General features: G+C 39.2%; 1 protein-coding gene across 1 annotated transcript in view; it reads left to right on the top strand.

Annotated features, from left to right (window-relative positions):
- The window catches only part of LOC149244264 (amino acid transporter AVT1A-like), a 159,954-nt gene that overhangs the window by 62,912 nt on the left and 69,592 nt on the right, over positions 1–27,450 (top strand).

The raw sequence follows: 27,450 nt of genomic DNA, 5'->3' as shown, positions 1-27,450 counted from the left end.
TCGGAGGACCCATCGTTGAAAGGAGAAGGGAACTCGAAATTCTTGCAAGGGCAGAAATTCGAATCTCCCAGAGAATTGCGCAGTTCAAGGCAAGGAGATTGGATTTCATGGGATAACTCTCTCTGAGTGAGTCGACGGAGAGGCAAGTCTTTCCAGTTGAAATTTTTCAGTGGTAGAAGGAACATTGCAGCAGAAGATTCAGCAAGGAGGGTTGTCTCAGGTGGGACGCAATTTTTCCTGCAGTAGTTGTTGGGATTGTTTAGCGTCAGAAATTGACACAATATAGATACTCAAAGTGTCTCAAATTTATCTACCAGATTAGATGAAGAATTCGCATGCCTAGAAAATTCAGTGTCAGCGGATGTTTGGTACATTGATAGTGGGGCTTTAGCTCATATGACTAGAGTACGAGAAGATTTCTCGAGCTATCAAGAAGAACAAATGGACTTCCAAATAACTATGGGAAACAAAACGAAATGTACTCCAGTAGTGAGAGACACCATAGCTTTTCAGACAGAAGCAGGGACCAACATCCGAGCCACCAATGTTCTGCATGTGCAAGGATTAGGAATGAACTTGATTTCAGTGTCCCAGTTACAGGACAAGGGATATGATGTATACTTCATGGGAAAGAAGGTATACGTCAAGCATCTAAGCTGGAAGAAGAAAAATCAAATTGGCGTTCGAAGCAACAAGTTGTATAGGTTGCAGCTCAAATCACCAATGGTACTGATAGGCAGCGATTGTAATGGTGAGGAGGAGTGAAATGAATTATGGCACAGACAAATGGGGCACTTACACCATGGAACACTGAGGATGCTCAGAGAGATTGTTACAGGGGTACCAGTTCTTAGTAGTGAACATGATGACTTATGCAGATGATGTGTGCTAGGAAAGTACGCTAAAGCAACTTTTTCCAGAAGTAACAATAGAGCAGAATGTGTATTAGGATTAATACACTCAGATATCTGCAGTTTATGTCCACAAGGGCTCTTAGTGGTAGCGAATACTTTGTCACCTTTATTGATGATCACTCCAAAAAAATCTGGATCTATTTCTTAAAGGCCAAGGATGAGGTATTTGATTGTTTCCGAGAGTTTAAAGCTCCCATTGAAAATATGACAGGGAAAAAGATAAAGGTATTGTGTTCAGATAATGGTGGAGAGTATACAGACAAAGACTTCACAAATTTCTGTGCAAAGGAGGGCATCAAAAGAGAGTGGATAACTCCATATAATCCAGAGTAGAATGGAGTAGCAAAACAGAAAAACAGAACTATTGTTGGGGCAACCAAAGCTATGTTGTATGATCAGGCTCTGCCTAGGTTTCTAGGGGCAGAAGCTTGCAACACAACAATATATGTCCAAAATAGAACTAATCATAGAGCAGTGGGGAAGGGCATGCCCGAAGGAGTTTTCACAGGGAAGAAGTCGGAAGTCAGTCATCTCAAGATATTCGGAAGCGTGGCTTATTGTCACATTCCAGATGAGAAGCGCAGTAAACTGGATTAGACTGCAGAAAAGGGGTATCTCATAGGATACAACGAGACCTCAAAGGCATATAGAATCTACATTCCTGGCAGCAGGAAGATTGTAGTAAGACAGGATGCAAGGTTCATGGAAGACAGAGCTTTCAGGAAATCTCGTGAGATGCCTGCAGAAGATCAGTCAAGAGATGTTCCGTTTGTCCAAGAGCAGCAGGGGTAGCAAGAAGGACAACCGAGAGGACATACACCTAGATTGAGTACAGTGACCAACACTAGTATCTCCTTAGAATGAGGAAATGCAGATGATTCTCAACAAATGAAACGACAGGATCAGGAGGAAGAGCTGGTTGAGCCTCCTACCACCAGTGGTAGAACTAGCACAGAAGTACGACATACATTGAGGCACGCAGAAGAGTTTGTTAGAGCTCCTAGAGCCGAGAAGAGGCAATGTAGACAACCAGATAGATACCAGGCATTGGTAGCTTAGTTTGAAGAACCCTCTAGCTTTCAGGAAGTTGTTCAACACCAAGTATGGGTGGATTGCATGGTGGAAGAATACAACTCCATCATGACGAATGATGTTTGGGAAGTAGTACCTAGACCAGAAGATAGATCAGTTGTAGGATCACGATGGATCTACAAGATCAAGTATGCCGCGGAAGACAGTATAGAGAAGTACAAGGCAAGGTTCGTGGCAAAGGAGTATGCTCAGAAGAAGGAATAGACTATGAAGAGACCTTAGCCCTAGTTGCTTGATACACCTCTATCATATCTGTTATATCCCTAGCAGCTCAAATGGGATGGGAGATTCACCAGATGGATGTCAAGACAACATTCTTGAACGAAGTGATAGAAGAGGAGGTGTATATAGAACAACTTGAAGGCTTCGAAACTCATGAGAAGAAAACTCATGTTTGCAGGTTAAAGAAAGTCCTGTACGGGCTCAAGCAGGCACCCAGAGCATGGTATGGTCAGATTGATAGTTACTTGCAGCAGTTGGGATTTGTCAAGAGTGATGCTGATCCCAATCTCTACTATTTGTTGGTAGAGAATGAGCCACTTATTCTGGTATTGTATGTAAATGACCTGTTCCTAACTGAGTCATCCAGGCTCATCCAGGATTGCAAGAAGAATCTTGAAGTTGAATTCAACATGAAGGACTTGGGATTGATGCATTATTTTATGGGGTTGGAAGTTTGGTAGAAGAATGGGGAGATCTTCCTTGGACAAGGAAGGTATGCTATAGAAATTTTGAAGAGATTCAGAATGCAGGATTGTCGACCCATGGTTACTCCTATGATCACCAACTGGAAGAAAATAGATGCATCAGAGGACAAGGAAGTAGATCCCACCTTGTACAGGTAGCTCATTGGGTCGCTTATGTATTTGGTCAACACTAGGCCAAACATTTGTTTTGTTGTCAACACTCTTAGCCAGTTCATGGTGGAATAGAAAAGGGTGCATTGGGCAGCAAAAAGACACATTCTTAGGTATGTACACGGAACCGTCGGATATGAGTTGAAGTACTCCCGCGGGGAGGACGTCAGTTTGGATGGGTTCACTGATGCAGATTGGGCAGGTAATTCAGTGGACTGAAAAAGTACCTCAGGATACTGCTTTAGTGTTGGACAAGGGATGATATCTTGGTGCAGCAGGAAGCAGAAATCAGTAGCACTGAGCTCAACAGAAGTAGAATATATGGCAACCAACACAACTACGTGCGAAGCCATATGGCTCAGAAAATTGCTTGTGAGCTTTAGGATTGAAGCGACCAAGGTTTACTGTGATAATCAGAGTTGTATCAAACTCTCTGAGAATCCAGTATTTCATCATCAGTCAAAACATATAGATATCCGTTGTCACTTTATCAGAGATTGTGTTCAGCGTGGGGAAATACAGCTACAAATGTCCCCACAGGAGAGCAGGTGGCCGATATAATCACAAAGGCTCTCGAAAGAGCTAAGTTCACTCAGTTCAGAGAGTAGATGGGTATGGTTGAAAATCCGTTTCAGTAAGAGCAACAATTTGTAGTGCAGGGACCGTTGGCAGTGGCAATGCTAGCAGCAACACAAATGCAGACATTTAGAGGGAGTTGTAGTACAAATGTAGCATTGATAGTGGTAGTGTCAGAGGCAGTAGTATAGTTGCTGCAACAACGCAGTAGTTGGTGGACAACATGTTAGACATTAGCAACGCAAAGGATGATGCTTCAGAGTCAGAGAAGTATGCAGTATATTGCTAGAGCACATTCCTCGCTAAGAGGGAGTGTTGATTTGGGGTAGCATCGGATGTGCTCTAGGGCTCAAAATTTGCAGGAAGGCTTAGACACATGCATTCTCCAATACCCTTAAATCGTTTTTGGAAATTCCACCTTGGAACAATTTTTTTAAAATAATTAATTATTTTTAATGGGACCCTAAGTCTAAACTTAGGAAATTAAAATAATTAACGAGTATTAATCTAAACTGTGGATGGAACTTCTAGAATAAGACATAGATCAAGTCAAATGATCCTAACTATTCATTAGAATCTAATCTGGGCCGTTGAACGATCATCGAGAGGATTATAAGAAGAGACTTGATGGGCACTTGGAGAACACACTAGAGGCAAATACTCAGCTACCCGAGTAAGATCGATTTTCTCAATGGTCGAAGTTCGGAAAGAGAAAATCGAATTAGAGAGAGAGTTGCGGGTGAGAAAGATAGTGAGGGCATCAACACATTCAAAGAGTGCAAGGTAGCAAGACACATAGAGGATCAAAAGGATTCCGGGGAAGAAGAGGCGCTTCCCCTGGGGTAGAACTTGGTCAAAAAGTGTCTGCAAAATTTCTCATTCCTATTTTGCTCGCTGTAATTTGTACAAGAGAATTTGCTGGAGAATAATAAAAATCCTCTACTGCTGCACGGGTTTTCCCAATGTTGTATTTGTGCTAGTATATTTCCTTACATTTACTTTCTGCAATGTTTTAATTGTGAAGGCTGCAGTAGAATATATTTCGATATTTGTCGTAAGAATACTGTGGATAAGTTATTTGTGAGGTAATAAGTAGAAAAAATAATATTAATCACTGCGGTAGGATTTCTGTTTAGAAATTTTCACAGTGTGGGCTTTCTTCTTATTAGCTACCCTTTTACCCCAGCATGTGACCTAGGGCTTCCCCTTCTCGTTCCCTACTTCATTCACCTATCTATCACATGCCACCACCTTTTGAAGGATGTACCTTGACCATATTATCCCCTTTAGAAGTAGAAACAATCTAATAGGATTACTGGTTGACCCCATTTGGAGTTTAGGAGACATTGGCACATTCCGAAGCCCATTATGGAAGGGCAGGCCATTATGAAGTCCCCACTTGTGGTCCGTGATTAGGTAAGCTCATTTATTCGATTTCTCTAATGACTTGTTGTACTGGAAGGGTAGGGGTCACCTATCTGTCACATGCCACCACCTTTTGAAGGATGTACCTTGACCATATTATCCCCTTTAGAAGTAGAAACCACCTAATATGATTATTGATTAACCCCATTTGAAGTTTAGGAGACATTGGCACATTCCGAAGCCCATTATGGAAGGGCAGACCATTATGAAGTCCCCACCTGTGGTCTGTGATTAAGTAAGCTCATTTACTCGATTTCTCTGATGACTTGTTGTACTGGAAGGCTAGGGGACGCATTGGATCTTATGCAGGATTGCAGATGGTTTCCATCTTAGGTTTGGTCTTCCTATACGGGGTCCTAATCTTTTAGAGGGCTACATGGCACATGTAGGGTGAGCGTTGAGAGCCATGGGCCTCCACAACAGCAGATTGCACTCCATGGATCCCCATAGTCATTCAGAGATTGCTCGTGGTTCACTTATTGGACGAGGAGGATGCACCTGATCCATCATGCCCAGTTGGCCCCAGATCTACACCATACACTTGGTAGATGATCCAGGACTTGCACGATGATGTGGCATCACCTACACCATCATCCTAGCCCTTGTAGGCGATCTACAGGCATCTTCGATTTGTTTGGAGACCCATGAGGACACTTGTGTGCCCCCACATGTCATTTGGAGCACCACAGGTTATTACAAGGGGCCAACCCCTTGTCCACTGCTTTTGAGGGTCCTATTCTTCATTGTGGCACCCATGGACCTCATTAGGCCTCTTAGAGGGCCCTACGACATGCATAGATTATTATTTGACCTCTTGAGAGACTTACTTTTTCATTTATGAACTAGTTTGGTAGGCTTGTCACCAAAAGTTGAATTATTAGAACATTAATTTATTTTGGGGCTTATGTAGGCCAATGAGACTAATTTGAACTCCTAATTTGTATATAAATACAAGTGAGATGAGCTCATTTGAACATCATTACCTTGGATTGGATCTCTTATTTTTATTGAGAATTTCACACTTTTTCTTAGTGGATGAATTGGAGCTTCATGGATGAATTTTGATTTGTGGATATTGGTCTATCTTCTCTTGGAGCTTCTCTCTTGTCAATTTTGAATGGTTGGATATACTCTATTACATGTAAGTACGTGCTTTTTTAATGTTATTATTGTTTGCTTTTGTCGTATACGTTACATTGGGATTTCCGTTGTTCTAGGGCTAATTGCTGCATGCATTTACTGCTTAAATTTGTGGAATTTGTCTCTATTGTAGCATCTCTCAATGTATGGGCCATGTAATATGAGCGAAAATTCCGAGGGTTAATTCTATCAAATAATTTGACCTTGATAAGCCATTCCTTTTGCACATCGTAGTATAAAAGTTGCAAGGTTACTTCCTCTTGACCTAGAAGGCTAGTGAAGTGATCTTAAGGCCTCCTTGGATGGGAACCAAGAAATACTACTCATATTCACCATAGAGTCCATTCTCCCAAAGATTAAGGCACTGATCTACCAAGGGTTGTCACTAAAACTCATATTCTCGCACCTCCCTCCAGGTCTAGCTGAGTTGGGGTACCTAGGGCATCAATTTCTTAACAAACTAGCCATAAAAAAAATTCATTCTTTTAAGGTCTCCTGCGCTGGCCTTTCCTCTAGTTCTCCTCCAATTTTGAAGACATTCTGATGGTGGAGTTGGGAGAAAAGCCAAGCCCTAGCTCCGAGATCAAAACTTGCCCTGCCATCCCCAAGGCTAGTACCTCATAGGGTCAAAACAACATCTTCAAGTGAAATTATTTCTTTGATTCTTTCAGCACACCTTGTCTAGGATAAGAATATCATTGGTTGCTACATACTTTCCTCATACCCTAGACCAGGTCCACTTGGCCCCGTGTGGTCCCGCTCTTTTGAAAGATCATTCTTCAAGAACCATCCGGGATACCAATTCTAACAAGGATTTTAGGGATTGGGGAACTCCTTCACAAGTCTTATCCTATAAACCTAACCCTCAAATCCTCTCTTCCTTTCCCTAGAATACATAGTACCTTGCTTAGAAAGTAAGCAAGCTCCATCCTTCAAACTCTTCTGGGAAAGAGTTTATTTGGGTCACTCATATCCATTGACTTATCCTTCATCAATGACTCCGTACATATCGAGTCTCCTCCCATTGGTGAAAATTCATAAATAGAAGGGAGACTTAGCTGAGGTGATGGTGGGCTAAGTATCCATTTGTTGCCTTTGGCCTAGAATTTTCCCTTTAGGGATCCCCCCTAGCTCCCTTACTAGTTTGAGCGGTAAGATTTTGGTGCGGTTACCAGGGACATGAAACGTGTGTTTTGTTACCCATACAACATATTGACATATCATTATTGGTGACTCCATTGGAAGAATGAAGCCCTAGTTCTTCATTGAACTTTAAGGTTGATGCTTGTAGGGTGAAGCAAGCATTTTTCTAGGCATCTTTAATTTCACCTTGGCGAGTCATACATATGTTTCGTGTATACCTCAAATAGGTTGTCATTCTTTCGTAAATTGCCTGCTTTGGAAATTGCTAGCATCCCTGGCCATCTTAATCATGTTGCGGGAAGGATGCTACGTTGGATGCCCATGTTTGATGGTGATGCACTCTCCGCAATTAACCACATAGAAAGATTTAATGGACATGCTTCGAGAGAGAAGGTTGTCCACCAAGATGTCCTTATGTTGTTGTTCATCGGGTCGCTCAGTGGTCATAACTCATGGCTGCATGATCACGAACCTAGGAGCATTTCATCTATTGAAGAGTTCGTTGAGGGCTTTCTTAGACATTTTCAAGTACACCCTGCATTAAGCATCCAAGAGGAAGCTTTCATCGAGCATCATCAAGACATTAAGAATCTAGGTAATGAGCAAAAAGACAAGTCCTCATTGGTTCCACATGATGAAAATGATGATTTTGGGGACACGTGCTGGGGAGGATGGATTTATGGAAAGTAAAATTGAGACCAACCCTACCCTTTTCAAGGATATTACTCTCGATGAATCCTCTTTTGAAAACCTTGAGAGAGATGATTCCATTAGCCCCTTGAAAGATGAAATTGAAGATTATTTCCACATTGAAAAGGAGAAATGGGAAATGTTTGGTCCTCAATTTGATTGTGCTCCCATTTATGACACCAACAAGGAGGATGAGGATGAGATTGATCTTCCCTTCCCCTCAGGTGTTGGTGTTGAAGAAAGTGTAACTAGGTTCTGTCTTCATAATGACATGTAATTATGACTGATGTAAATAATGTAATAAAGAGAACAAAATATATTTATTGTATTCCTTGCATCATGGGTTTCATGAGCAAGAAGTGTTATTCATAGGTCAAAGACTTCTTCTTGATGTATTTAGGATTTTTCATAATGAATAAGAGTCATTTTGATATTTATAAAGTCATGTTATACTTGGAAGAAGCCCTCCAAATTACAAGCACAATCCTCTTCATCATGTCGGCTCGCATAAATGTCACATCTCTTTACTGGTTCAAGTCGGCTTATTATGGAGACATAACTACTATAAATGCCCAGCTAGGTTATCCGCAAAACAAAAGTGATTGTCTGAGATTTTCGAAGGTTTGTCACGAGGTGAATTTCGGATGGGTACAAGTCTGCAATCCGCATTACAGGAGGACACATTTCGGATGTCTCTGAAACTTCGTGGATAATTACAGTGGCATAGTTGTGGCAGATCTCGGTGCAAGGAGAACATGGTCATAGTTTCAGTGAAGATCATAGTGCAGGAGAAGACACAGTCATAGTCTCATGTTAGAAGAAGGATCTCGGTAACAATATTTCTCGGCATATATATTATAAACACAGTCACAGTGATCATTGTCTCACAACCTTGATGTATTCATGATGAAGAGAATCTCTATGATCATACAATCTCGACATACCTTCTAGACACAGTCATGATCCCAGTTGCAACCATGGTCTCGGTGGTGTTCTAATGAAGATCTTGGTGCAACAAGGTGCAACAATGATGTAATAGTAATGGTGGTGCAATAGAGATGATCTCAGTGAGAATGAAACAATGATCTAAGTGAAGATGGAACAATGATGAAGCAATAGTGATGATGATCTCAGCAGTGACAAAGAAGAGGATTGGTGTCTTGGTCTTGGAATGGCATCATAGGTCAAGGGTCATGGTCTTGGTATTCGTCAATTGGAATCTCTATAAGAAGAATTTTGTGCTGGTTTTCCTCTCAAGAGGGGGAGGTTTTGGACCTGGCAGAAAGCAAAACATCTTGTGTTCTTGTCTCTTTGTTTTTGGTAACTATTTGATGAATATAAGAAGACACACTCTAATAATAACAAGTGAAGATTATGCCAAGAAGAAAAATTAAAATACCTCACAAGTAGTTATCATGCTAGAAGAATCTCATTAACTCTAATTGCCCAAGATTCTTTAACATGGTATCAGAACTAAGGTGCTGAAGTCAAAGGAAGGGCAACAAAAGAGACATTCAAGGATCAGTTTCAAGAATGGCATCAAAGCAAGTTGAAGGGCTTTGATAGAAATGAAGGATTAGTCTACAACAACAACCTACATCAGCAAGGGTTTTTGTCTATACAATCAAGGAGACAGTCTACAACAGCAAGAGCTTTTATCTCCATAGTCATCATCAAAAGGCCACCAAGACCCTCATCAAAGTTGTCTACAAAGTAAGATAGCTCAAAGGACCTCAAAATCAAAGATTACATCATCTTGGAGAAGATCGAAACTCTAGGAGCAGTCCTGATCTACACTACAAAAGAAGGCAAAGCATATTGAAGGTAATAAGGCATGGTCATCTTCTAGAAAATATCATCTTTGCCCTAGAAGAAGATCATCCGAGGAAGCAGCAAATCATTCTCATCAAAAGGAGCAACCTTTGAGGAAAGGCTTTCTCACTTGAAAGAAGATCATTCAAAAGGAAGCTCTAATGCATCTACCACTTCCAACATGATCAAGGTGAAGATTTTATCTTCACATCTCAAGTAAGTATTTTCATTAATCAATTTGATAAAATGATTTCATGATTGCAAGGAGATCTATAGGTTGTATGGGTCATCAAGATTCCTTGCATGAAGAAGGAGGATGGACATAGTCCTCTAAGCAGCTGAAGTCATTGAACATGTCAAAAGGTCTCCTATGAATTCATAGAAAGGGATACTTATGAAAGATCCCCTCATATAGGAATATTGGAGACATCAAAGAGATGTATATGATAAACTCATTCTTTGAAGGTGCAATGAAGAAGGTCACATGAAATCTGATCTACATGAAAGTAGTGGGTATCAAAGGATGTAGGATATTTTCATAAGGTCCCATCTACAAGATATAGGAAGGAATATAACCATCATTGATTCATAATGCACTAACAGATAATCAAGGTAACAAATATCCATGGGATAACAAAGTTACCTCATTTGACAACTTATGGTCTCTATGCTAAATAAAGAAAGACAAGTTGATGGCAAAAGTATTGAAGGTTAAAAGAACTCAAACATGTGCAAAAAGGAAAGGCAAGTTTGGTCCTCAAGCAAGACAAAATAAGTATAGCTAAGATTCAATGCTATGGAAAGATTATAGAAAGAAGCTCATATCATTGGAAAGATGGAGGAAGCTGAAGAAAGGGGCCAAGGAAAGAGGGACTAACAAATCTCTACTATGAGTAAAATGGTATCCCTCACAAAAGGGTCCTATCATAAGCTCCTAAATCTCGTGTTATAGATATGACCAAGATAATAAGATGCGTCGTGGCATCATGGAATCATTAGAAACAAGAACTCGTGACATCACCATGGGAATCATGAAGGAAAAAATCCATGGCAGTCAAACATGAAGGATATAGCTCTTGGGAATCTCATTGAACATTGAAGGAAAGGAAGAAGTCATCCAGGACAAGGTTCATCATACATCAAATCAAAAAGGAAACATCTGCCAAATGAGGATATACAAGATCCTCAAGATTCTCTGATGGAATCCTCATCAGAGGGTTCACTAATCTAGAGAGGAAGCAAGTGTTTCAACAGGAACTCCAACTTATGGAATTCATGGGATGATGGTGTGATAACATGAAGCAGATCAAGGAATTGAAGATCTTTTCAATCAAGGAAGTTGTTGGAAGAAGCCTCGATGACCTAAAGGTAAAATAAGGTATGTATGCTTGTGTTTAATATTATAATGTCATGTCATATGGTTGCAGGTAACTTGGATCATTACTTCTATCTTAAGAAGCATGATCAAGAGAAGAAGGATCTCCTCTGAAAGGATGTAGGAAAGCATAAGTCACACTAGATGAAATCAACATAATATGTCCTCATATGAAGTATAAGGTGGTTGACTATAATTAAGAAACTCTGATTGAAAGCTCATGGGAATGGAATGTGTGAGGAAGGAAGAGATCGTGAGATATGCAACCTTGATGAAGGCGATCAACATCCAAAAGACCAAGAAGACTTGACTAGGAAATTTGCCGAAAAAGTATAATGACTATGATGGAAAAGATAAAGACCCTTGACAATCGATATCTTTGGGAGATGTGTCAACATGTATGCAAGATGCTGATACCTATAGAAAGATGTCATGATGAAGAGCCATCTCGTAAGGTATGATTTGATATTATGTTTTGATTTCTTGAATAATATCTGGATAAGTTCATGCAAGGCTACTCGAACAAGAGTTGTAAATACAAGTACAACTAGCATTCATGTGGTGGATGGAAGAAGCATGATAAGAAAGAAGTAGTCATATGACGAAGGTTCCAGATATGAAGAAGGCCACTTTCCATGAAGAAAGGAATGACATGATGAACTAAGGAGGAAAGTGATCGATGGTTGTTTCCCTACAAGGAAGAAGCTCAACTGAATTTCATGACATCAAGGAGAGAAGTTGATCAAGCAGTTGAAGGACCCATGAAGAAGAAGTTGTTGATGTGTAGAAGAGTCCCTAGCTAAGAGGGAGCTCTGACAAGTTCCTGATTAAAAGGGAGCTTGGGCAAGTTCCTGGTCAGAGGGAGCTTGGGTACATTCCTTCAAGGAATGGACATATCTTCCCCAGTTGAGAGGGAGAGATAGAAACAACATTCTTGTCTTCACTTTAGAAGAAAGAATGGAGGATTGGGTAATCATTTGACATCTGATGCTCTTTGAAGATGTGTAGGGCATCCAAGACAAGATTAGGCAAGAGGACTGATATTCTTTGAGGGCTGGGAACCCAAGATAAAAATAGTCCTAGAAGGTCATACTCAGTGAAAATTTGGGTGGGTATGTACCTTGAGAGACAATGATAAAGGTGTCTATAATCATTGGTCTTGCCAACATTGTGCTCTGATCTAATGAGAGATAGAGTTGTCAGTTAAGGCCTTGCTGTGGGAACAATGTTGGTTACTATGATGCTATACAGATGGGTTACCAATCCGATTCTTCTTATGAGAAATTCTTCAGATTGAGAATGAACAAGTACCATTATGAATACCTCCCTAGTTAAGAGGGAGTGTTGAAGAAAGTGTAACTAGGTTCGGTCTTCATAATGACATGTAATTATGACTGATGTAAATAATGTAATAAAGAGAACAAAATATATTTATTGTATTCCTTGCATCATGGGTTTCATGAGAAAAAAGTGTTATTCATAGGTCAAAGACTTCTTGATGTCTTTAGGATTTGTCATAATGAATAAGAGTCATTGTAATATTTATAAAGTCATGTTATACTTGGAAGAAGCCCTCCAAATGACAAGCACAATCCTCTTCATCACGTTGGCCTGCAAATGAATTAAAAGACAATCATGTCGGCTTGCATAAATGACACATCTCTTCACTGGTTCAAGTCGGCTTATTATGGAGACATAACTACTATAAATACCCAGCTAGGGTATCTGCAAAACAGAAGTGAAGAACTCGGATTTGTCTAAGATTTTCGGAGGTCTGTCACAGGGTGATTTTCGGATGGGTACAAGTCTGCAATTCGCATTACAGGAGGACACATTTCGGATGTCTCTGAAACTTCGTGGATAATTACAGTGGCATAGTTGTGGCAAATCTTGGTGCAAGGAGAACATGGTCATAGTTTCGGTGAAGATCACAGTGCAGGAGAAGACACAATCATAGTCTCATGTTAGAAGAAGGATCTCAGTAACACTTTGTCTCGGCATATATATTATAAACACAGTCACAGTGATCACTGTCTCACAGTCTTGATGTATTCATGATGAAGAGAATCTCTGTGATCATACAGTCTCGACATACCTTCTAGACACAGTCATGATCCCAGTTGCAACCATGGTCTCGGTGGTGTTCTAATGAAGATCTCGGTGCAGCAAGGTGCAACAATGATGTAACAATAATGGTGGTGTAGTAGAGATGATCTCAGTGAGAATGCAACAATGATCTAAGTGAAGATGGAACAATGATGAAGCAACAATGATGATGATCTCAGCAGTGACGAAGAAGAGGATTGGTGTCTTGGTCTTGGAATGGCATCATAGGTCAAGGGTCATGGTCTTGGTATTCATCAATTGAAATCTCTATAAGAAGAATTTTGTGCAAGTTTTCCTCTCTAAGAGGGTGAGGTTTTGGCCATGGAAGAAAGCCAAACATCTTGTGTTCTTTTCTCTTTTCTTTTGGTAACTATTTGATGAATATAAGAAGACACACTCTAATAAGAACAAGTGAAGATTGTGCTAAGAAGAAAAATTAAAATACGTCACAAGTAGTCATAATGATAGAAGAATCTCATTAACTCTAATTGCCCATGATTCTTTAACGTCACGCACTATTTATGGTGACATACCCATTGATACCCTTGAGAAGGAGAATCTTTATTTTCCTTTGCTTAAAAAGGGGTAGTTGGAAGTGATCAACTTTCCTTTAAGAGAGACCCGCTCTTTGATACTAAGGGAATTGATAAGGCTCCCACTTCTCCTAAAAATGATTTTATGTTCAAATCACTTGAGCCTTTAGATTATGAATTTGGGAAAGCACAACCCGTTGAATACAATACTTCTTTCTCTCTGTTTCTTATTGGTCATGATCTTGGGTCTTCATCAAGTGATTCCCTCACCCTTGGTCATAAGATCTCAAGTAATTGTGAGCCCTTTTCTCCTCTTGAGTATAGTGTCAAGGAAAAGCCCATCACTGATTATATTTTTTTCTCCTTGGACGCGCCCTCGGCGTTTTGATCACTCCATAGTCTTCCCACTCCATTGTAATCATCATGTGCAACCTACTTGTGTTTCTCCATCTCGTTGGCCTCCCTTTCTTGCTAATCATGACCCGATGAAGGCCATAAACCATGATGCAAATAATAAGGATGATGGTGGAAGTGGTATGCCGAAGGTTGTCATGGATCAAAAGTTTATGAGCTTGGTTGTTGACATCTCTATATTTTGGTGGCAAGAGAAGATCTCACAGACTAGATTACATCATTTTCTCATCTCTTCTCGCATAATCATCCATGTGTGGGCATCACATTTTCCCACCCCTTGCCGACAACATCTTCCATGTGTTTGGATTTGCATTCGCTTTGGGATTTTCTACATAAGTAGTCATACTGGCAGGCATATTTATATTGATACGATGATATGTTGGTTGCACTAGCTTTATGATTACACTTAGCATTAGCATTATCACATGTATGTTAGGGTAGGATGCATTGCATGTTGATTTTTGCATTAGAACTAACATCATATGATATTTCTCATGATAGATAGATGCATATTTGCATTTTTTTGTTTGTTGATTTTATGGCCTAACATATGGCATGTGGGATCATGAGATGCCCCGAAAGCATGATGCCCCGCGTTTTCCATATATTATATGTGTAGGTGACAGGTCTACGGTAGCCAAGAGATTGCTAGAGTTCTCGTGACCTCTCGTTCGAGTAGCTTCGCCCACTTCTTCGAGAGATCACATTCTAGTTGGAGCCAAATGTTACCCACCATTTTGTGGGTAATATCCCTAGGAGAATTTTTTTCTTTAAGATGGTCCACAACCGGTAGCTAGCAGCCCCTTACAGCTACCAGCTAGTTCATTGTGCCATTTTCTCTGCCACCTGAGCCGACCATGTGGTCCCTCGCCCATCTGCCATGATCGTATGTTTGAACTTTGAAGGTGGCCTCCCGAATCTAAAGGTATGCCTTGTCATTTGGAAATTGAGTATTGTAGTTTGCTTATCATGGACACTTCTGGGCATGGATTAATGGGGGGATTCAACAGAAAGAATGGGCTAGGTCTGTGCTTTTGTCCCCTAGACCCCTTTTAGGAATTAATCTTGGATTCTAGTCCCGTGGGATCTCTTTTACTGACCATTTGGTTCCAAGGATGGTATTTTACAGGAAACTTCGATTTTGGTTGCGTGGTCCCACTCCCTTATCCCCTTATATTACCCTCTTTCTATTCATTATTAACCCATTTATCATTTCTCCCTTTGGGGTCCACATTCCTCCATTGGGTCTATTACCGCTTAAACTAGTAGGGGACCTAAGGGGATCCCTAAAGGGCAAATGCTAGGCCAAGGGCAACAAGTGGAGGCTTAGCCCACTGTCACCTCAGCTAAGAGGCTCCCTTCTATTTACGGAATTTCACTGATGGGAGAAGACCCGACATGTATGGAGCCATTGCTGAAGGATGAAACAATGAATGGATATGAGTGATCCTAATAAACCATTTCCCAGAAGAGGTGGAATGATTGAACCTGCTTAGTTTCTAAGCAAGGTACTATCTATTCTAGGGAAAGGAAGAGAGGATTTGAGGGTTAGGTTTATGGGATAAGACTTGTGAATTAGTTTCCTAATCCACAAAATCCTTGTTAGAATTGGTATCCCAGATGGTTCATGAAGAATGGTCCTTTGAAGGAGCGAGACCACACGGGGCCAAGTGGACTGGTTTAGGCTACGAGGAAGCTATGAAACAACTAATGATATTCTTACCCTAGACAAGGTGGGAAGGATCAAAGAAAGTATTTGACTCAATGATGTTGTTTGACCCTGGGAAGGGCTAGCCTTGGGGATGGCAGGGCAAGTTTTGGTCTCGTAGCTAGGGCTTGTATTTTCTCCCAACTCCACTGTCGGAATGTCTTCAAATCTGGTGGAGGGATAGAGGAGAGGCTAGCACAGGAGATCCTAGAAGATCGAACTTTTTTAGTAGCTAACTTGCAGGGAAAATGTTGCCCTAGGCACCCTAATGTGGCTAGACTTGGAAAAAGGTGAAAGAATAGGAGTTTTGGTACCCACCCTTGGTAGATCAGTGCCTTAATACTTGGGAGAATGGACTGTATGTTGATTATGTGTAAATTTCTTGGTTTCCAGTCAAGGAGGCCTCAAAATTACTTCACAAACCCTCCAGGTCAAGTGAAAGCAATCTTGCAACTTTTATACTTCAAATGTGCAACAGGAATGGCTTGTCAAGATCAAATTTTACCTCTAGGAGATTTTGCTCATACTACAAGGGCCAATACATGGAGATAACGTTATGATAGAGACAATCCCACAATATTAAGCAACAATTTGCATGCATCAATTAGCCTTAAAACAACGAAAATCCCATCCAACATATATGACAAAGTAACAAGAATAGTAAAAAAAATTTTGTACTTACAATGCAGTAGAGTATATCCAATCATTCACAAATGATAATAACGAAGCTCCAAGAGAAGATAAATCAATAACCATACATCAAAATTCATCCATAAATGCTCCAATTCATCCTCCAGCAAAAAAGTGTGAAATTCTCTAAAGAAGAGAGAGATCCAATCCAAAGTGATGATGAGAAATGATCTCACCTCACATGTATTTATACGCATCAAAGGAGTTCAAATTAGCCTCCTTGGCCTACAAAAGCCCCCAAAATAAAATAATGTGCTAATAATACAACCTTTTGGTGACAAGCCCACCAAACTAGCTCACAAATGTAAAAGTAAGCCTTTCAAGAGGTCAAATGATAATCTATGCATGTCGTAGGGCCTTATAAGAGGCCTAATGAGGTCCATGGGTGCCACAATAAAGAATAGGACCCTCAAAAGCAACGGACAAGGGGTTGGCCCCTTGTAATAACCTGTGGTGCTCCAAATGACTGTGGGGGCACACAAGTGTCCTCATGGGTCTCCAAACAAATCGAAGATGCTTGTAGGTTGCCCTCAAGGTATAGGATGATAATGTAGGAGATGCCACATCATCGTAGAAGTCTTGGATCATCTGCCAAGTGTATGGTGTAAATTTGGGGCTAGTTGGGCATGATGGATCAGGTGCATCCTCCTTGTCCAATAAGTGAACCACGAGCAATCTTTCAATGGTTGTGGGGATCCATGAAGTGCAATCAGCTGTTTTCGAGGCCCATGGCTCTCAATTCTCACCTTATATTGTGCCAATGTAGCCCTCTAGAGGATTAGGACCCGTATAGGGAGACCAAACCCCAAATGGAAACCATTTGCAATCCTGCATAAGATCCAATGCGTCCCCTGAGCTTCCAGTACATCAAGACATTAGAGAAATCGAGAAAATGATCTTACCACCTGTCATCTTACCTAATCATGAACCACCTAACCATGGACCACAGGATATGGGTCATATTTCTTGTTCATCACTTTCATTTTCACCATGAAGGCATTGCATTGAGCCTTCCTAAACTTCTAGCTTCTCATAACTTCCATAGGAAAGTGATCTTCTTTGACCTTCAGGTTATCTTCTCGTACAACTACCTCTTTAATTCCATGATATATTCATCTCGACTTCACAGTTGCTAGGTACCAGATATTGAGCTTCCCTTAATACTATTCATTCATACAGTTGACTGTGTCCCAACTATCATCATGTATTCCTGCAACATTCTTTTCCCAATAGCTAAAAATAATATGTTAGCTAGATAACCAAAACATAAATGAATTAGACTTACCTTACCATGGCGACCTTCTTGTACCATCAACATCCTTATTGACCATCTCCACTTGATACTTCCTTCATGCATCAGAGTGCCCAAGGATCAAACTTGATTGCCAAGTTACAAGTTTTCTTCCAGAGATTATACTAGATGTTAATCAATATCAAATACATATTCTTACGTAAGTCCTATTCTCTTCCAACATCATAAATACTTAAGCATATTTTTACAACCAACTTAATTTCACAAGATTCTCATATGCATGAATCTTATTTAAAGTTTTCCCTTTCAACATATATTCCTATGTTTTCATCCAATCATCTAGCTATTCATCTAGTTCACAAACAATTTGCATCCTGACCCATTGCAATCCTTCATCCCTTTTTACCAGCATGTTTCCACATTACATAGAATACATACTATTCTTGTCATGATGACTTTCCCAAGGACATTCAAATGTTGGGCCTTCTAGAATCTTGGTGATCCACTACAACAAGATGACAATCTCTATAATAATCTGGATGAACATTATGCAAAATGGTCTAACATTATAACCTATATGATCTCTACTAAGAAACATAATAAATTCCAGACATGCTACTATCATATGCTTCTATCCTATGATGCTTAAGCAAAATATATTAGAGAAATAAACATTCGTAAAGAACCTAAAAATCAATGAACCTTCTTTCAGTAGTAAAGATCATTCACTTCTTTTTTTTGCCTTCTTCTCACGTTATCCCAATGTTTCGGCTACATGAGCTGCACTTCTATTGTTTCTCTTATTGTTCTATTGATTTGGACAGTCCCTCTTGTAATGTCCAAACTCTTGACACTTGAAGCATTATACCTTGGACATATCTTTCTTCTTGGACTTGCCAAACTTTCCTTTCTTCATCTTCTTGACTCGGGCTAGAAAGGCTTGATTCTTCTCATCTAATCCATTGTCATCCTTGACCTTGATCCTTGATTCTTCCAGTATGCATTGTGCCCACAACTCATCAAAGGGAGTTGAATCTTTCTTAGAGTAGACACTTGTTGCAAAGTTGCTCCATTTTGGTGGCAATGCATTCAGAACACATACGGTCACCTCAAAATTAGTGATGGGTTCCCCAAGTCCTTGCAAATGGTCTCTTAGTTGAGAGACTCTCATGAGGAAGGATGCCATATCCTCATCCTTCAATTTCTTCATTCTATATAGCTTTTTTCGTAATGACATCTTTTGACCTGTTGTACTTACAGAGTAAAAATTCACTAGCTTGTCGTACATGGCCTTGGAAGTCTTTAGATTTGCAACAAATATAACAAGAGAATCCTTAATTGATTCAACTATGATCCTTTGAGCTCTTACTTCCCCTTTCTTGTACTTTGCTATTTCTTGTGTCTTATCTTTCTCAGGTTCAGTAATTTCTCCAGTAACATATCCCATTACATCTTGCTCTATGGGTATTAAGTCAATCCTTTTCTTCCATGCTAGATAGTTTGAAGCTCTAGAAAGAACCTCCATAACTTGAAGATTCAACCATTATGAGATAGTGTGATACTTGAATAATATCTCCAACCTTCTTGATGTCTTCAAGACCTTCAGAGAGTTCTTGATGATGCCCTTGAAAGATGTTCCTTAGGATTCCTCCACCAACAACTTCCAAGATTGATGCCTTGCAAATAGACTTCCTTTTTGTGAGATCAATACCTTCCTTGCGAGATGGATGTAGTTTTGATCTTCTTTAATGTAGAAACCCTAAATTAGAAGGGTCTTCTACCAATGAGCTTTTAACTAGATTCCTTCAAGAGACAATATTCTTCTTTTAGGCCTTGAGAGCTTCCTATCCCTTGATCAACAATTCTTTCTCGTGTCCTTCCAGTTGCCTTCCTTGCTCACCTTAGCTCTGATACCATGTTAGAAAATGTAAAGTGGCAACTTATTATACTTATTTTCTTTAACCTTGATATTTGCTTGTGAACTTATTTATCTTCTTTATGTTCTTTGGTTAGATCTTTTCATCAAACAATATCAAGAAAAATCAACAACACAAGAGTACAGAGATGTAGGCTCTCAGCTCCCTCCCAAGGGGAAAACCCGCAAACTCTTCTCTTCTTAAAATCAGCTTCAAATGAGATACAAAGACCCAATCCCTAAACCAAGTCCTTCTCCCAGTACCAAGTAAGCCCTTCCTTATGTCCTTCTTGAATATGCACTAGACTGCTAGACATTGCAACTTCGATTTGCTAGCTACAACATTGCTACTCGACCTGCAACTTCGATCAACAACTTTGACCTACAACTCGGCCATACAACTCTCGGAGAAACCCTAATTTTATCTGTTTCTAGGAACTTCCAAGAGCAAGACAACTCTTCCTTAAGGTGAGCGAAGTCTAGACCGAGTTTCCTTCCTTCCATCTCCTAGTTTCTGCACTTTGTCCTACTGCAACTCTGCCATGCAACTTTGGCCTCTTTTGGCAACCCAGAAACCCTATATTTTCGCACGTGTGAGAGAGGTAGAGCCCAAAAATAGAGAAATTTCATCCTTCTTCCTTCTCCTTTACTTTTGCTCTCTTTTTCCAGCTTCCCAACTACAGATAAAACTCTTTTTTGAGATATCGAACTTCTTGTGTGAGAATATCTCCAAATGAAGTCGAACAACTCTTTATATAGCCTTCTGAAGGGGTCAAATTCCCTCCTTTAGGCCGACTTGAGGATCCGAGGGCCGACTTGTACTTTTGGAGATTCTAGGACTTTCTAGACTCAAAAATAATTCTTTTTACAATTGCAATTTGTCCAGAAGGGTCTTATAAACATGATGTTGACTCCTTTGACTAATGACAATAAATCCTAAGACCTAACAAACCCTAGAAACATGAAGAACATGCTTTTACCTAAAAGACCATCAATAATGAGCATGAAACCCATGCTTTAATAATAATAATTTTTCTTTTATTTTTCTTGTTTGTTACATAAGATACATATTGAAATGAGTACAACAATTATGAATACTGAAACTAGTTACATTTCACAACAGATCCATGCCAAAATTAAATTCCGTCCTTCGATTTGGAATAAAAAATTAGAATTTGTTGATGAAGACCTTGATATCGGTCTAAAAAATATTTTTTCCAACTTTTTTTCCTTGAAAAATTCTCTTTGACTTGACCACCATCATCCAAAGGTTTGATTTTTCTAAAAAAATCAATTTTTCCTTTGATGGAGGACCTTGAAAACTTAAGTTCTTTTGCACCCACGAATTTTTGAGGGATTTTTCTCCTTGGAATAAAGTCCTTCAAATTTATTCTTCCATGGGAAGGTTACTTTTCTCCAAAATTTATTTTTCCACTTGGAGAGAAATTATATTTTCTCTCATTTTTATTTTTTGACCATTTTCTGGCTAATTTTTTGCCATTTTTTGCAAAAAAATAAAAAATAAAAAATAAAAATCAATTTAGGGGATAGACATAATTTCAACCCTTATAAGGGTGTCTAAACACAAAGTTGATGTGTATAGGTTCTAATTATGAGTAATCTACCCATTCAACTTTTATAAGCATTTAATTTTACAATTTACATCGAAATTATTAAAATTCTGACCAATTGAAATAACTAAAAATAGACCCTTAGAGTTAACCAAATTCTGTGAGACTCAAGACATGATCTTGTATGATAAAAATACATAGACTCTATAACACTAGCACTCACCTAAGACCTTACCATCGAGCCCCACTCTAGCTTTGGGGTATGTGTGGGGGAAAAAATCTGTTAATTATTTGGGTTAGAAAATGCGAATAATTGGCGGAGGGTAAAATACTCACTAGAGGAAACTCTTTACTAAGGGTCATAGGCTACCTAGATGTTTTTAGTAACTTTTTACATGGCTTTATAAACATACTAGAATCATTTTACAATGATGGCCCATAAGGCTGCAAAATTTGGGCTACAATGCTGATAGATGATGATGATCTTTCACTGCTTGAACATGATGGCCTGCTTTGAAAAAAAATGTTCACTGCTATAGGGTAGTTGACACGAAGTGTTCAACACCACCTATGGAGGAATGCTGATATCGTTGTATGTCTATGATGGTATGCTCTCATGGTCATGTTAAGCTTATGAATCTCTGTGTTTATTGTTGTTCTGATTAGCTATATATATGTGTGTGTGTGTGTGTGTGATTTTCCCTATCTAACATGTTATGGCTATCATGGATTAATGCCTTGTTGAAGGTGCCTTATTCCTTATGACGAGGAAGTACTTAATAAGTGTATTTATTTGCATATATGTTACACCATGAATGATGGATGATGTCTGTTATGTGTTATGACATTGTATGTAACAACACTACTAATGGAGGAATGTGTTATTCTTGTTTGTCTATGAAGTAATGCTATAGGAGAGTGTCTTCATGTTTATGAGGGGTGGGCTCAGTGTTTGCTGATATGATCATGAAATGCAGATTTATATTCATATTCATGTATGATTGCTTGATGTTTGTTGAGAAATCCTTAGGGTAGTGTTGTCGCTCAGATTGTACAAGCACCGCGACAATGATTGAAGGCAGGGGTTGTCATTCTGATCCCCGCTTACTCCATTCTAGCTGTCTCCCAACAACAGGCTATGGGGGGTTGACTCTATGAAAATGATAGAATGAAAGACAAGTTGGGAACCAACTTATCCTGGAGACACAACTGAATGGCCTAGCTACTCGGTTTAATTTAGCAAGACTTAAGGATTTGATTAGATTTAGAAATGAGACCAGTGCCTTATGGAGTTAAAATTATTGCTTATTACGAATCAAGACCAAGTAACCAGATGGACAACTGCTGCTTAAAATGATCAACTAACTTATATGAGATGCAAGTCCTAAAATCTAAGTGTGATGCAAGGATCTTGGTTACTTTTAAATTATATGCCTAGTCTAAATGAAACCTTTCTCTTAACTGTTTTGAGACTAGTCTTCAGAGTAGGTTGTGGGATGGAAGCCAACGGGAAGCACACAAGGGCTTGATTAACAATACCTCCCCTTGTGTTCCAACCACCCAGTGCCTCTAGCGCTGCAGAGACTGTGGCTCTGACGACTGCAAGGTCACTGTGTTAACCACTAAAAAGGGTTGAATCCCTCAAGCTAGATGAGAAAGGGTTGTCCTAGGAGTCTATCAACTAAGCTTATGCTTGGAGGTAAGTTATTAGTGCAAGTCAAGCCTAGAATGCTTATGCAGTGATTATGAGTGAAATTCTTAGTTAAGATTGCTTAAGGTTTAAGTACTTTAAGTTATGATGTTTCTTATGACAAGAGTACTTGTAAATCAAAATGCAATCTTACAGCCAAGAAACTGCCAATAACTTAGTGCCAATGTTACATCCACAAGAAGCCCGTTACTCAAGATAAACAATAAAATTACCAAAACTTCTTAAGATTACGAGATTCTTAATTTAGAGCACTTATTCAACAAATAACTTCTAAACAATGCTTCCACCAAAATGCCAATTTAGACCATCAATATGATTAGAGGATTTAGGGATTAGATATGTGAGTGATTTAAATGCAATTTTTGATAATTCTTGGTTACTTCAAAAAATAAATGTTAGATTCCAAATAAATAATAATTGCAGTAGCACTTCAAAATTATTAGCACTTATTAACCTTTAGGACAACAGTGAACAAATCACTTCAAACCAAGAAATTGCCAAACAACACGAAACATAAAATGACCAATGAAATTGCCAAACAACATAAAACATAAAATGACTTATGAGTTGCCTAATGACTTGCCAATGTAAATTCATGAATTTTGGCCCACTTATGATGCAATATTCAATGTATATCAGATCTGAAAACTCTTAATACAACAGTGAAGAAATTATGCAAACATTGAGCTATTGATGCAATAACATGTGCCCAAAATTGACAAATGCTAAAGAAAGTTTGCCAAATTGAAAATTAGATTTTTAAGCTCTTTAAGATGTGATATTCAGAAAATATCAGATCTGATCCAGTGATTATGTAGAAAATTTCCAACAAGCAAATGAATGGATCTAGGCCTAATAAATAATGTCCAAGTAGCCAAAACACAAGTAAAATTTTATCAAGCAATGTTTAGTGTGTCTAGGCTATTTAGATGAGTTTTTAGGGAACTTATATCACTATTACAAAGAATTTATTATAGTTGAAGAAGAACAGAGATGAAATGAGGGTTTAGAGTGAAAACCTTAGGCTTAAGGCCTTGTAGAAGACTTGCCCAAATTTGCCAAAATTTCTCTAATAATTATGCCACCTGAAAAAAAACAAATTATGAGGCAATTTCTTTGCAAAACACACCAAGTATTTAGTCCCAAAAACGAACTTACCCACAAAGATCGAAGAGAGGGAAAAACAAGGCCAAAAGAGGGCAACACTAGACGCAGTAGGGCTAGCGTTTAGGGGAGGAAGGTCTAGAAGGCCATGGAAGAGGCAAAGGAGGATGAGAAAGGCCAAGAAGGCCTGATGCTGAAGGGAGAGAGCCTTCTAAGGGCTAACAACCTAGGGTAGGAGCCCTAAAGGGCTGTCGTGGGCCCCATAATGGCCACGACCTAGGGTAAGGAGGCCAAGAAAGGGAGTTGCAAGCCCTAGGAGGGCTGCGGCTAGGGAGAAGAAGAAGAAAGGAGGGAGGAGAAGGGAGAGAAGGGAGGATGAAGGATAGTTGAGGAGGAAGGAGGGTCAAGGAGAGAGGGTGGAGGGTTGAGTGAGGGGGAGGAAGGGAGAGCAGAGGAGGAAGGAGAGGGAAGGGGGGACGAGGTGGGGAGGCTAAGGCCTCTAGGCTTCACAGCCGGGCCAAAAAAGGCCCTAAAACCAAGACGCAAGGGGAGAGGAGGAAGGTTAAGGGCCTTAGAGCCTACGACCAGCCTCAAAGAGGCTTGAAACCCTGACACAGAGGGAAGGAAGGGTGACACAGGGGCCCAAAAGGGAGACCCTGGCCTTGGAGGAGGTAGATCCGGGTCTGGGAGCCCTAAAACTTCGAAACCCTTGCTCCAAAATAATTAATTTGCTTCAGACCTGAAATTTACTGCAAATTCTTGGCTGGCCCTGCAAAAAAATTTAGGGGCTAGATCTTACCCTCAAGGGCCTAGATCTAGCTATATTCCATCTCTTACTGATTTCACCTGCACAAATAGATTTACAAATACCCAAAACCCCAATATATACAAAAATCCCAAAACCCCAATTAGGAGAAATAATTTACAAAATAATATTATACAAAAGTTATTTACACACGTGCAAATATGCAATGCTTTTGAAAAGAATTTTGAGAAATAATTTTTTTATGAATTTTTTTGATAAATGGCTAAGTGTATTTCTAAGAATAGATGCAAGCTACATCTTTAGTGAAGTTAAATAAACCATATAAATATTCAGAGTCCAAACAAGGTCAGCCTACGTCCAAAGTTTGTGAACTTGGAGCCCAAGGACTAGGGAACTTACAAACACTATATTTTCTTCAAGAAAGATTGCTAGACATATGGCGAATCAGATCACCTAAGATAGACCCAAAATCTACCAATAGAATGATTTTACCACCATCTAATGAATAAACAAGCTTTTAAAATTAAGCACAATATAGGAAAACTCGTACTCAACACATATCACAAATCAGTATACAATATACACCATGAACTACACCCCAAAGTCTTTATTATGATTAAAAAAAAAAAGTTCCTAGCGGGATAGTAGTGTTACATCAGATTTTCTGTAGAATTCTCTTAGCCAAAAATCTCATGGCTTGAGACTCAAATGACTCTCTATATATAGATAAATTCTCTAAGTGGAAAAATAACGGCTAGTTGGCTTGATCCTCGTCAAAATAATTTCGACCGTCGAAAAATATTTGATCATCTTTTAATCTCAACTGTTGAAAATATTTAATTTTGAGGAATTTTAGAATTTTTCATTTAACCCATTTTTTATTAGCTTAAAATTAATTATTTTGAGCTAATTTTCTAAAAAATTTGACTTTGTTTAACCACCAAGGTCCAAGGGTCCAATTTTTTTTTTTGAAATTTCCAATATTCCTTTGGTGGGGGCCTCTAAAAATGAATTCCTTTGAGACCCATGAATTTTTCCATTTGGAAAATTTAATTTCTCTAAGACTTTAATTTTGACTCTAGTTAATTAGATTTTTTGCTTAGGATTTTAATTTATTTTTGCCAGAAAATTTAATTAATTGACACTTGAGGGGGTTAATGAATTTTTCCTCCCTCTAATATTTTAGTCATGGTGTCTAAGTATGAGGGACCATGCACTAAAATATATTTTACATAATATTTTTACAATTCAACCCTCAAAGGGGAAACACCCGTTTGGTATAGACCCTCAAATTACATACCCAATTTTGTGACACAATATGATCTAGTAGACCAAGTGATTTGCAATAAAATAATTTAGCCAATTAGCTTAAATTATTCCCAAATCACTTTTACATAAGATTCGACTAGAGCATTAGGACCCACCTAGACTTTGATGAAGAATTCCACCTTAGCTTTGGGGTGAGGTTGGGGGGGAAAACTCTGCCGACTATTCGTGTTTTGAAACACGAATGAAATAGTGAGACGAAAAACCTCCTAGGATGAAACTATTGCCAAAATAAAAGGCTTACTTAGGTTGTTACATACACACATGGTTTTACTAGCATCATTTACATTATAAATTTGCAGAATGGGTTTACAATGACTCAATAAAATTGATGGTTGATGATTTAATCCTTTGAATTTTTTTTGGCATATCTATTTCCTTGGAACTTTGATAAGAAGTGTGCAATAGGTAGCATATTTATTCCTAGGAAAAAGGCGTAATTTTATTAGTGAAAACAAAATTACATGTTACATTTTCAAAGAACCATAGCATCATCAAGTCCATAACTGATGATAAGCAGAAACATACAAAAATAAAATGCAAACTAATATACAAATAGGAGGAAAGCTAGGCTTTTCTCCCTTTCTTTTTTTCAACCTTGCGCCATTCCCCTTGGGATGGCGAAGAAGAGACAAGTGCAAGTTGATTGCCAAGTTCAGGTCTTGCATTTTCCTTGTCTGAATCTGAATTGTCTGAGGAATGGTACGTTTGTGCCCACTAGTTTCCATAGCTTTTGGCGTTTTTGTTGTTTGTACCTGAATGTCCTGTGTTTCATTGGGTTCCTTAGGAAATTCCCCTTGATTTTTTGGTACCTTGATGTCTGGTTGGTCCCGATTTGTGTGGTTTCATCCTCTGCTTCGTCTTCTTCCACATCCTGCTAGGGTGGAGGGAAATTCTATCCTTTGGGCTGTTTCCCATTCTTCTTCCTTCTGCCGGTGTCTTTTTTGGCTTTAGGGCATATATTTTGAAGATATCTTGTTTGTCTGCAGATTCTACATTTGAAGGCTATGTTTTCATAGTCTACAGTCTGAGTCCAATTCATCTGCTTGTGGATTAGTTGTATGCGGTCCGATAATCCTTTGTTGAGGTCTACTTCCACACATATCCGAGCATGTGTGTAGATCATTTCTTCCAATCTTTGGGTATTTGTCTTGATATATTTCCCAATGATGTTCCCGATACCTGTGAGTATTCTCTCATCCTAGAAATGTAGAGGGAGATTGTGTAGTCGAATCCACACTGGCATTTTGGTGATGACCATGGTGTTTGCATCAAATTCTGGGAACCAAGGTGTGATGAATAGGCCTGTCGATCCCTAGAACCATGGTCC

This window comes from Pinus tabuliformis, chromosome 8 (assembly GCF_031772625.1).
Source record: "Pinus tabuliformis cultivar Carrire ecotype Pingquan chromosome 8, CPIR1, whole genome shotgun sequence".
Lineage (NCBI taxonomy): Eukaryota > Viridiplantae > Streptophyta > Pinopsida > Pinales > Pinaceae > Pinus > Pinus tabuliformis.
This window is presented reverse-complemented; position numbering and strand designations above follow the sequence as displayed.